Source organism: Bombus huntii, chromosome 14 (assembly GCF_024542735.1).
Source record: "Bombus huntii isolate Logan2020A chromosome 14, iyBomHunt1.1, whole genome shotgun sequence".
Classification (NCBI taxonomy): Eukaryota; Metazoa; Arthropoda; class Insecta; order Hymenoptera; family Apidae; genus Bombus; species Bombus huntii.
The window spans coordinates 6,893,031-6,905,838 of record NC_066251.1 but is presented as its reverse complement, the minus strand read 5'-3'; the positions used below and the strand labels follow the sequence as shown (position 1 = coordinate 6,905,838).

The following is a 12,808-nucleotide window of genomic DNA, read 5'->3' as shown; positions in this document are numbered from 1 at the left end:
CCATCTTCCAAAGAACGATTAAAAGAGATCATTACAAAGACTGGAGAAAGTAATTAAATAAGATGTACTCATCCCACGATGTTGGTGCGATTTCTCACAGCTCCCACAACGAATTTTGGATTGTTTAGATTGGACTGTGGTAGCGTAGTTCTCAGCTTGGCATTGTTTTCCAAAGATTAAATGTTGGATAATATAAAGAAAGGAGAAACGTAACAAAGTAATGTAAAGAAAGATGGAAAACAAATAACGTGGAGATTAATCTAACGTGGAGAAACGCTGCCAATTACCAGGTCTCACCACGCGGAGGTGACTACGCACGAGACGCGCCCATGAGTTACACAACATTACACAAAAATGTCGACATTCAAGCCGCTAACGAGAATGTCGAGTTCTGATTCTACTTCATGGGCCTGCGTAAGGAGATAGAAATTTCGCAGTCGAAGCTACGAGGCGACTATCTCCAACGCAGCGCTTATATGAATCTTAACAAACCTTAAACAAAGCATACAGTACGCAGCATCAATCCGCATACACAGCTTACACACACACAACATCTATCTCCCACACAATGAGTACATCGATCACTACAAACATCGTAGAATAATTAGCAACCCTACTGGCAGCATTCGGTATCAAAGACACATTTGTTTACCTTGGAACGAGAGAAAGAAAACGAACTCTAACTTGACTGCAATATGTTTCCCTTAAAAGTGGGAAAACAAGAAGAGCCCCGATTGATCGAACGAACGGAATCGCGATTTCACGAAAGAACTAACAAACCTACGCGACGTATCCCCGTACACGAGATAACCCCAAGGTTCAGAGGAATGCCTAAGAATTGACCGTAACTCGATACCCGTTTCGCCGTTCGAAACTTACACCCCTAACCCCAACCTAACCCCACGGTGTCCCACGGTGTCCAACGGTGTCCCACGTTGCAGTCCAGTCTACATCATCCAAAATTCTTTTCGCGGCTTTTGGTGACCCAAACTGGACTGTTGCGTAGTTCTTGGCTTGGTATCGTTTTCCAAATATTAATCAACTGATTAATTTTTGGAAAAGGATGCCAATTACCAGGTCTCACCACGAGGAGGTGACTACGCACGAGACCCGCCCATGGGTTATTCAACATTATGCATCGGTCTCGACATTCAACCTACTGGCAAGAATGTCGAGTTCTGACTCTACTTCATGGGCCTGCGTAAAGGGATAGTTATTTCGTAGCCTAACCGCGAAACACCTATCTCCTACGCAGCAGTTACACGAATCTTTACAAACGTAAAACGACGCAATATCTATCTCCCACGCAACGCAACATTCATCTCCCATACAACGCTTACATCGATCAGTACAAACATCGTACAATAATTCGCAACCCTATCCGCAACATTCCGTATCAAAGACACATTTGTCTAACTTGGAACGAAAGAAAAAAAGGGGGCTACTATGGAAATGGAGCCCCAACAATCAGACGATGAAAGAAAAACCGCGGCGCGCTCGGAACGAACAAAATCGCGGTCACTCGAAAGAACTAACAAACCTACATGACGTACCCCCGTGCACCGAATAACCCTAAGGTTCAGCGGAAAGCCCAAGCATTGACCTTCGCCCGATTCCTGTCACGTCGTCTGGATCTTATCACGGTCGATGGCACCAACCGATGATACTAGCGATCCAGCAAATAGGCCTGCGATTTAACACACTCCAACTGAACAAATGAAGGCCCGGGGAGGGACCGCTGAACAGGATTACGAAGGCAAGGCCCCAACTGAACAGTGGGGTCCACCCCCGCGGGTTCGTCACTTGAACAGGATTACGGAGGACGTGAAATGCAGGTCTCTGCCCGAGTACCGAAGTACCAATCGGACAGTATTGCGGATCGCAGGCATCACCAGTGCGATGACAACTCCCGTGATTCGAGGCAAACGACGAGCAGTCGTCGAGTAGTCATCAAGACAGAGGTGTGCTTGGGGCGACTTACGAATCCAAAGAGTTGCCCAGTGCACGTTGACCCGCACGTACCCGGAATACGCGCGAGCGAGTACGTCACGCTACGGTTTGAAAGAACTGAGCGACCGTGAACCGATAAATCGTGGGAACAATTTTTCCAATGTGGTAAGCGAGGGCATCACGAGAGACGAGATTTTTATTTTTCGTTCCAAGATAGATAGGTATCTTTGTACAGAATGAGCTTACAATGCACATAACATAGGTATCTATCTTAAGATTAATTAAGGCTAAAACGCTCGCATCCCACGGTGTCCCGCGATGTCCCACGGTGTCCCGCGATGTCCCACGATGTCCCACGGCGCCCCCGCGGGGGGGTCTTAGTCCGGTCTAGATCACCAAAACTATTTTGGATGATCAAGACCAGACTATATTGAAGTAGTTTTTAGCTTGATATCGTTTCTCAAATAATAATACTAATATTCAAAATAGTACTTGGTGTATTATTATTTGGGAAACGATACCAATTACCGGGACCCACCACGAGGAGGTAACTACGCTCGGGTCCCATTTATATAAACAGTTTTTAATCATTAGAAGCAGAGATGTAAAATTATTTTATAATAAAGCAACATTGTAGCGGCGATATTGTTTTGCCAATTTAATACGATATCCATTTTTATCATTTTAATAGTTCCTGCAAACTAAGACTAAATTCACACTTCTTTAATACTAGTTTTCGACTATCAATTAGTTTGAACAAGATTCTCTTAGTGGCCTTTGGCGATCCAAACTGGACTGTTGCGTAGTTCTTGGCTTGGTATCGTTTTCCAAAGATTAATCAACTGATTAATTTTTGGAAAACGATGCCAATTACCAGGTCTCACCACGAGGAGGTGACTACGCACGAGACCCGCCCATGAGTTATTCAACATTATGCATCGGTCTCGACATTTAACCTATTGGTAAGAATGTCGAGTTCTGACTCTACTTGATCATGGGCCTGCGTAAAGAGATAGTTGTTTCGTAGCCTAACTGCGAAACACATATCTCGAACGCAGCGCTTACATAAATCTTTACAAAGGTAAAACAACATACATAACACACCAGCTATCTCCCACACAACGATTACATCGATCAGTACAAATATCGTACAATAATTCGCATCCCTACTGGCATCATTCGGTATCAAACACACATTTATCTAACTTGAAATGAAAGGAAGAAAACGTAGCTACTGACACTGTATATATCATTTCATGTCTCGCAGAAGGGACATACGAGTCGCTGTGCTAAACTAGTTATCGTTCTATTTTTGCGACACTGTAAGATATTGAAGATACTGAAAAGTTATAAACTCTAACGTGATCTCAATAAGTATCCCTTAAAAATGGGTAAACAAGAAAATGCCCGATGAATCAGATGATAAAGGAAAAAATCGCGGCGCGCCCGAAACGAACGAGATCGCGATCTCTCGAAAGAACTAACAAACCTACACGACGTACCTCCGTACACGAGATAACCCCGAGGTTCAGCGGAAAGCCCAAGAATTGACCGTAACTCGATTCCTGTTTCGCCGTTCGAAACTTACACGAGTCGCGGTCGATGGCGCCGACCGATGATGCTAGTGATCCACGGGTAATTCAGCCGTGAATCCAGCACATAGGCCAGCAACTTAACACACTCCAACTGAACATGTGGAACCCGGGGATGGACCGCTGAACAGGATTACGAAGGCAAGAGGCCTCAACTGAACAGTGGGGTCCACTCACGGGGAGGGACCGCTGAACAGGATTACGAAGGCATTGACCTCAACTGAACAGTGGGGTCCACTCCCGCGGGCCCGAACAGAATTACGGAGGCCGTGAAATTGCAGGTCCCTGACCGAGTACCAAAGTACCAATCGGACAGGACTGCAGATCCACGACTGAATCCCCAACAGATTCGCTAGCATCACTGGCGCGACGACAACTCCCGCGATCCGATGCGTACGTCGAGCAGTCGTCGAGCAGTCACCAAGACAGAGGTGTCCTTGGGGCGACTTACGAATCCAAAGAGTTGTCCAGTGCACGTTGACCCACACGTACGCGGAATACGCGCGAGCGAGTACGTCACGCTACGGTTTGAAAGAACTGAGTGATCGCGAACCGATAAATCGCGAGTACAATAAGTACTGTGTGGTAAGCGAGTGAAGGGAGACGAGATTTTTCTTCTTTTCGTTCTAAGGTGGATAAATGTCGTTGTACAGAATGAGCTCACAATGCACTTAACATAGGTATCTACCTTACGATTAATTAAGACTAAAACGTACGCATCCCACGATGTCCCACGATGTCCCACGATGTCCCACGATGTCCCACGATGTCCCACGATGTCCCACGGCGTCCCACGGCGTCCCACGGCGTCCCACGGCGTCCCACGGCGTCCCACGGCGTCCCACGGCGTCCCACGGCGTCCCACGGCGTCCCACGGCGTCCCACGGCGTCCCACGGCGTCCCACGGCGTCCCACGGCGTCCCACGGCGTCCCACGGCGTCCCACGGCGTCCCACGGCGTCCCACGGCGTCCCACGGCGTCCCACGGCGTCCCACGGCGTCCCACGGCGTCCCACGGCGTCCCACGGCGTCCCACGGCGTCCCACGGCGTCCCACGGCGTCCCACGGCGTCCCACGGCGTCCCACGGCGTCCCACGGCGTCCCACGGCGTCCCACGGCGTCCCACGGCGTCCAACGGCGTCCAACGGCGTCCAACGGTGCAGTCCAGTATAGATCATCCAAAATTCTTTTAGAGGCTTTTGGTGATCCACACTGGACCGACGATGTCCCACGTTGCAGTCCAGTATAGATCATCCAAAATTCTTTTAGAGGTTTTTGATGATCCACACTGGACCGACGATGTCCCACGTTGCAGTCCAGTATAGATCATCCAAAATTCTTTTAGAGGCTTTTGGTGATCCACACTGGACCGACGATGTCCCACGTTGCAGTCCAGTATAGATCATCCAAAATTCTTTTAGAGGCTTTTGGTGATCCACATTGGACCGACGATGTCCCACGTTGCAGTCCAGTATAGATCATCCAAAATTCTTTTAGAGGCTTTTGGTGATCCACACTGGACCGACGATGTCCCACGTTGCAGTCCAGTATAGATCATCCAAAATTCTTTTAGAGGCTTTTGGTGATCCACACTGGACCGACGATGTCCCACGTTGCAGTCCAGTATAGATCATCCAAAATTCTTTTAGAGGCTTTTGGTGATCCACACTGGACCGACGATGTCCCACGTTGCAGTCCAGTATAGATCATCCAAAATTCTTTTAGAGGTTTTTGGTGATCCACACTGGACCGACGATGTCCCACGTTGCAGTCCAGTATAGATCATCCAAAATTCTTTTAGAGGCTTTTGGTGATCCACACTGGACCGACGATGTCCCACGTTGCAGTCCAGTATAGATCATCCAAAATTCTTTTAGAGGCTTTTGGTGATCCACACTGGACCGACGATGTCCCACGTTGCAGTCCAGTATAGATCATCCAAAATTCTTTTAGAGGCTTTTGGTGATCCACACTGGACCGACGATGTCCCACGTTGCAGTCCAGTGAAGATCATCCAAAATTCTTTTCGCGGCTTTTGGTGATCCATACTGGACCAATGGCGTCCCACGGTGTCCCACGGCGTCCGACAGCGTCCAACGGTGTCCAACGTCGTCCAACGTCGTCCAACGACGTCCCACGGCGTCCAACGATGTCCCACGGCGTCCCACGGCGTCCCACGATGTCCCACGGCGTCCCACGTTGCAGTCCAGTTTAGATTATCCAAAATTCTCTTCGTGTCTTTTCGTAATCCAGACTGGACTGTATTAGCGTGGTTCTTATCTTGGTATCGAATTATTGTGCAATGTTTGTACTGATCGATGTAGTGGTTTTCCAAAAGTTAATCAACTGATGAATCTGCGAAAACGATTACATCCATCAGTACAAGCATTGTACAATAATTCGCAACCGTACTGGCAACATTCGGTATCAATGATACATTTGTCTAACTTGGAACGAAGGAATGGAAATGAAACTATTGACACTGCATATACAATTACTACTTATGAAAATATCGAAAAGTTATATACTCCAACGTTACCGCAATATGCTTCTTTTAAAAATGGGGAAACGGGAAGAAGCCTGAACAATCAGACAATGGAAGAAAAATTATTTGGGTATCTAGCATACATATTTAATATGCTATGAAATGTACTTTCTGTAAATTGATAAATTTGAAACAAACTCATTTACTTGATTTGGTATATGAAAGAAACAGGTATCTTTAAAACGAGAACATTTTATACATGGAAAATAAACCACTAATAATGGTTAATTATAGATCAAATTACTATTGATTAAATTTTAGCAAATATAGAGAATCATTTGTATCTTTTTAATCGAAACTAGGGTTACGTTGAAAACAAGTATTTTAAGTAATTGAATTTAATCTGAATAAAAAATTCAATATGAAATTCGAATATTTATAAAATTCTACATTACTGTTAAAAGATTGAAAATATCGCGGTCGAAAAAATGTTAAAAGTTATGGTTCTAAGAACGAACAATCACCAGCACTAGTTCCAATTGCAATGAATTAAATTTTAAAAAATATTTTAAGCCTTCGTAGCAACATTAAGATATTTCATTATAATACTTTGTTGCGCATGAAATCGCTCACAGATTCATATAAGTAAATATATATATATATATATATATATATATATATATATATTATACATTCGTAATAAAGTTCTGTATTTTAGCAGTCATGGTAACGTTAACGCTGACAAAAAAAATATGTCTTATAGCAGTATTTTCAGTAATAAACGTGGTAATAAGGGGCGCTGAAAAGGAAACAAAGCAGTAGCCAGAAGGGCTACTAAAATTCAATCGTCTTCCACTCTATATAAACCCGATCAACACGCCGAGAGTGGAACTGAATATTCTTATTTCGCAACATTAATTTACTACTAATATTTATGAAGCAGAAAATTCTCAAAATCAAACGCGATGAGTGCTTCGTTATATCTGCAATATCAATTAATCTACTATTAAAAAAAAAAAAAGAAAAGTCTGAAAATTCCCGATATTTGATACGCAACGCTAATAAGTATAAATCTACGCACTCGTATTTAAGCAATACGCAACACTAATAGCGAGAGATCGAAGTGCAACCATTTAAGAGGTTGCTGATTAACGATCACACTTGTACAACTCTTGCAGCTGTACGTGTGATCCAGGAACAGTGTCCGACAAATGCAGTCGGAGGGTTAGGGCAGTTTGTGAAAGCAACACTACTTAACAAAACGCGATCATTTATTATCGCAACGCTAAAAGGAAAAATAAGCAGAACTCGCGATGGAACAATATCGCAACGCTAACTCTTATAGTGAATTTAATAAAAATTACTATTTACTATATAAAAAAGCTACTTTAAATATTCTGGTATTGCTACTTGCAATACTATAAAATTAATTAAAAATTAACATATTCATAATCTAATTTTAAACAATAGAAAACAAGATAAATTCTGATACGTATAGTTCTATAAGAAATTATAAAAATTCATAATAAAAATTGCAAAAGACAATCGCGATATCGTAATTCGCAACTCTAAAGCAAACGCGATTATCATTTTATCGCAACTCTAATTCAAACCGTAATCATTTTCTCGCCACACTAATGAAAAGCCGCGATGTTATTTCGCAACTCTGATACAACCCGTAATTAATTTGTCGCGACACTAATAAGAAAAATCGCGATTTGCCCAATGGGACGATGGACCGATATATACATCGGCCAAAAAAGCAAACTACTACTACTACTTCTACTACTACAAATACTAAAATCGAGCATAGTGACAAAGTAGTAACAATAATGACTTCCCATGCTCTGGATGACCCAGAGGATGGGCAGCCATTAGTAGTTGCCCTCTTGAGTGGCAGTTTGCCGGGCCTCTTCGGCTTATAGCCTCTTCTTTCTTCGTGTGCAATGCCCGCTGAAACTTAAATCTAAGCTCGAGACTTCTAAATCGCAAACAAAAAAAAAAAAAAGAACTTACCAAGGTAAAATAAAAATATAAACCGCGGAAGCTGATTGAAGTGCACATGGACTGACCAACGATCACAGCAGTGATCGTTGCTCACTCGCATGTGCGTGCTCGAGCAATAAACGTTCGTTTCGACCCATTCGCGACCGCGACCGCGAAATTCGAAAAATCGAAAGGCAAAACCAGAGACGAGTGCATGCTCTACTCGTGCCAGTTTCACCGTCGATTTTTCAAATCAGATTTCCAGAAACAGGTTGGTCACACGAAAACGCGCCTACCCGACCAGAGATTGTGCCAACCTGCCCGGCCCTACCTACTTATAATTAACGGACACATCAGAAAGTATACTACCTATCCTACCTAGCGCTATATTTAAAAAATGGCAAAACAGGCATACCAACACACTCGCTCCACGGTTCTCACACAAACGCTCGGGCGCAAAGGTCCTACACTAGAGAGGACGTCCCGGGACGCCTCCGACACCCGAGCTTAACACACACCATGCACACTCTAAGGTACGTACCGTTTTCCTGAAATCGACTGACGAAGGCTAATGACCATTGCGTAAAACGTGATAAAACACGTCTGAGGAAATGATATCGTTAAAATAAATGTAAGTAAACTTGGTATTATAAATGCAATTGATAGCAATATCTAAAGCGTGATTGCACTTAATCGTGTGCATGACATTATCAGAAATTGTGATTCTATCGAGACGTAAATTGAATCGATATATGTCTCGACATTTTTAATATTTGAAGTTTTAACGAATGAGAAAAAGCGACGCAGTTCCACGGCCTAACAACACACACACATAACGTGGAAAATACGTCGTGCACGATACACTAACACATCGTCAGTCGCTGAGAAATTATTACATTACTTAATTCTAGATCATCGTGCCCAATGTCTTTCTCCCATTCAAGTAGCACCTGGGCACGTGAATGAGATCCTGACAATGGGCACGGAAAGGGTTAAATCTGAAAATCCTGATCTAAAAAGATGATTAGTTTGTGTAATTTTTATTTAACGGACTGACGTTCTTTGATTTTATATTTTACTACTTCGTTTCTAATTAAATTTACTTTATTAATTTAATAGTAACTAAGTAACTCTACTTTATTAATTTAATAAATCAGAACAAAATTTTAATATTACAAAAAAGGTAGCGTTAATTGAAAAAGACTGAATCTCGATCAAATGGAATAATTGACTCTAAATATATTAGTAAGAAAGAAATAATCTCAGGCGATCTCTTCATCAAAGCACATACTCGAAAATGCAGAAACAGTGTTCAATATTATTGCTTTGATTCAAAAATCTGCCTGCCACGAAGTGTCTTCTTGCACGTAAAATTTCACACATTCTTGTACGGAAAAAAATGAATTTTGAGTCATATTTTAAATTCTAACCGAAATGAAATAAACGAACGTGACTTGATATTGACACGATTAATTCATTGCTTAAAATCAAGTATGTTTATGTTAAACAGGTATATTCGTGTACATATTTGCCATTTGCAAATATTTATACGGAATATTAACATGCATATTTATAAATAACACGAATATATTCTCAAGTGTATGTATTTAAACTAATTATTATAATCGCGCTGTGCAAGAAGACCTATCCTAAACTAATAAATTTAAAAAAAGAATATTACTACTCACGGGTATAAGAAATACCCGCGGTCACTATGCTCGCAACAAAATTCTACGTAATACAACCGGTCACCCGTGCCGATTCGGACCTTTCATCCTACGACATGATTGAGTGACCGGAGGAACAAAAATGCATGCGACTCACCGTTCGATGCGGAGAAACAGAGGACGTACCATGGATGCTGCGCCACCCCAGCGAATATCATCAGGGAGACTAACATCAGGCAGGAACCGTGTAAAGTCCAGTGGTGTAAATGGTGGTTGTTTAAGGGCGGGGGGGGGGGGGGGGGGGGAGGAAGAAGCGAAACGTCGTTTCGACAATTTTCTTCTTTTTCCTATGGAACGTTTATTTAGAAAATACTGCTATTTTTTTACGCTTAAAAATTATTATTAAGAAATTGGAACAAGTTTGAAAAATATTATTTAGTTGAAAATTGTGAGATATTTTTCGATAGCAAACAAATGCTCATGAATAACGTGAATGCAATGCAATCGTTTGCAAGAATAATATTGTTCGCAATTAGAATATATACTGTGAATTTTCGTTATTAGAATACGAAATATACATTCCAATAATACACTACAGTCGCGTGTTTTAAATAATGGAAAATATTTGCAAGAATTCAAAAGTTCGCCACTAAATATATTTAAAGAATACTGTGCAAACGCGCGCGAAACCTTGTTTCGAGGTATTTGAATCTACCTGTTACTAATTTGCAAGTTTATGACGTTATAACTCAATTTGAAATAATAAGATAATTCGTTAAAAATTGGTTTGAAATAAGAGAAGGATTTCATACATCGGGATCTTTCAGAAGAATCAATGGACTCACGCGACGCATTCCTGTGCACAAACTAACCGCAAGATTCAGTGGAAAAAAAGAATAGATTTTTATATCTCGTTCCAAGTCAGATAAGTATCATTGTACAGAATGGGCTCAGAATGGATTCGACATAGCCAAGACATATCCCACGGTGTCCCACGGTGTCCCACGGTGTCCCACGGTGTCCCACGGTGTCCCACGGTGTCCCACGGTGTCCCACGGTGTCCAACGACGTCCAACGACGTCCAACGACGTCCAACGACGTCCAACGATGTCCAACGATGTCCAACGATGTCCAACGGTGTCCAACGGTGTCCAACGATGTCCCACGTTGCAGTTCAGTCTAGATCATCCAAAATTCTGTTGGAGGCTTTTGGAGACCCAAACTGGACCGACGGTATCCCACGGTGTCCCACGGTGCAGTCCAGTCTAGATCATCCAAAATTCTTTTGGCGGCATTTGGAGATCTAAACTGGACTGGTGCGTAGTTCTTAGCTTGGCATCGTTTTCCAAATATTAATCAACTGATTAATTTTTGGAAAAGGATGCCAATTACCAGGTCTCACCACGAGGAGGTGACTACGCACGAGACCCGCCCATGAGTTATTTAACATTATGCATCGGTCTCGACATTCAACCTACTGGCAAGAATGTCGAGTTCTGACTCTACTTCATGGGCCTGCGTAAAGGGATAGTTATTTCGTAGCCTAACCGCGAAACACCTATCTCCTACGCAGCAGTTACACGAATCTTTACAAACGTAAAACGACGCAATATCTATCTCCCACGCAACGCAACATTCATCTCCCATACAACGCTTACATCGATCAGTACAAACATCGTACAATAATTCGCAACCCTATCCGCAACATTCCGTATCAAAGACACATTTGTCTAACTTGGAACGAAAGAAAAGAAAGGGGGCTACTATGGAAATGGAGCCCCAACAATCAGACGATGAAAGAAAAACCGCGGCGCGCTCGGAACGAACGAAATCGCGGTCACTCGAAAGAACTAACAAACCTACATGACGTACCCCCGTGCACCGGATAACCCTAAGGTTCAGCGGAAAGCCCAAGCATTGACCTTCGCCCGATTCCTGTCACGTCGTCTGGATCTTATCACGGTCGATGGCACCGACCGATGATACTAGCGATCCAGCAAATAGGCCTGCGATTTAACACACTCCAACTGAACAAATGAAGGCCCGGGGAGGGACCGCTGAACAGGATTACGAAGGCAAGGCCCCAACTGAACAGTGGGGTCCACCCCCGCGGGTTCGTCACTTGAACAGGATTACGGAGGACGTGAAATGCAGGTCTCTGCCCGAGTACCGAAGTACCAATCGGACAGTATCGCGGATCGCAGGTATCACCGGTGCGATGACAACTCCCGTGATTCGAGGCAAACGACGTGCAGTCGTCGAGAAGTCATCAAGACAGAGGTGTGCTTGGGGCGACTTACGAATCCAAAGAGTTGCCCAGTGCACGTTGACCCGCACGTACCCGGAATACGCGCGAGCGAGTACGTCACGCTACGGTTTGAAAGAACTGAGCGACCGTGAAACGATAAATCGTGGGAACAATTTTTCCAATGTGGTAAGCGAGGGCATCACGAGAGACGAGATTTTTATTTTTCGTTCCAAGATAGATAGGTATCTTTGTACAGAATGAGCTTACAATGCACATAACATAGGTATCTATCTTAAGATTAATTAAGGCTAAAACGCTCGCATCCCACGGTGTCCCGCAATGTCCCACGGTGTCCCGCGATGTCCCACGATGTCCCACGGCGCCCCCGCGGGGGGGTCTTAGTCCGGTCTAGATCACCAAAACTATTTTGGATGATCAAGACCAGACTATATTGAAGTAGTTTTTAGCTTGATATCGTTTCTCAAATAATAATACTAATATTCAAAATAGTACTTGGTGTATTATTATTTGGGAAACGATACCAATTACCGGGACCCACCACGAGGAGGTAACTACGCTCGGGTCCCATTTATATAAACAGTTTTTAAGCATTGGAAGCAGAGATGTAAAATTATTTTATAATAAAGAAGTGGCGTGTATTGAAATTTATTAATTAGAATAGCTGTAGTACGTGGATCCGCATAATCATACTTGAATATTGAACTTATCATCGAAGAAACGAAACCATGCGAGGTACCAGTTGTAGCGCATATGGATGAATGATAAGATGTCGTTTCCTTCGGTTAAATTGCACTTGCTTCATTGATTTCATGAATATGGTGTGGTGTCCTTGATTTTGAGCAGACACGGAAAATTACAGC

General features: G+C 43.1%; 1 long non-coding RNA gene across 1 annotated transcript; it reads right to left on the bottom strand.

The window, feature by feature from the left end:
* Positions 1 to 2,102: 2,102 nt before the first annotated feature.
* Positions 2,103 to 11,859, bottom strand: LOC126872932 (uncharacterized). The gene is made up of 2 exons (XR_007692258.1): positions 11,539 to 11,859; positions 2,103 to 3,439 (listed from the first exon to the last, which is right to left on the bottom strand). It is a non-coding gene; the product is annotated as an uncharacterized LOC126872932 (long non-coding RNA).
* Positions 11,860 to 12,808: the final 949 nt, after the last annotated feature.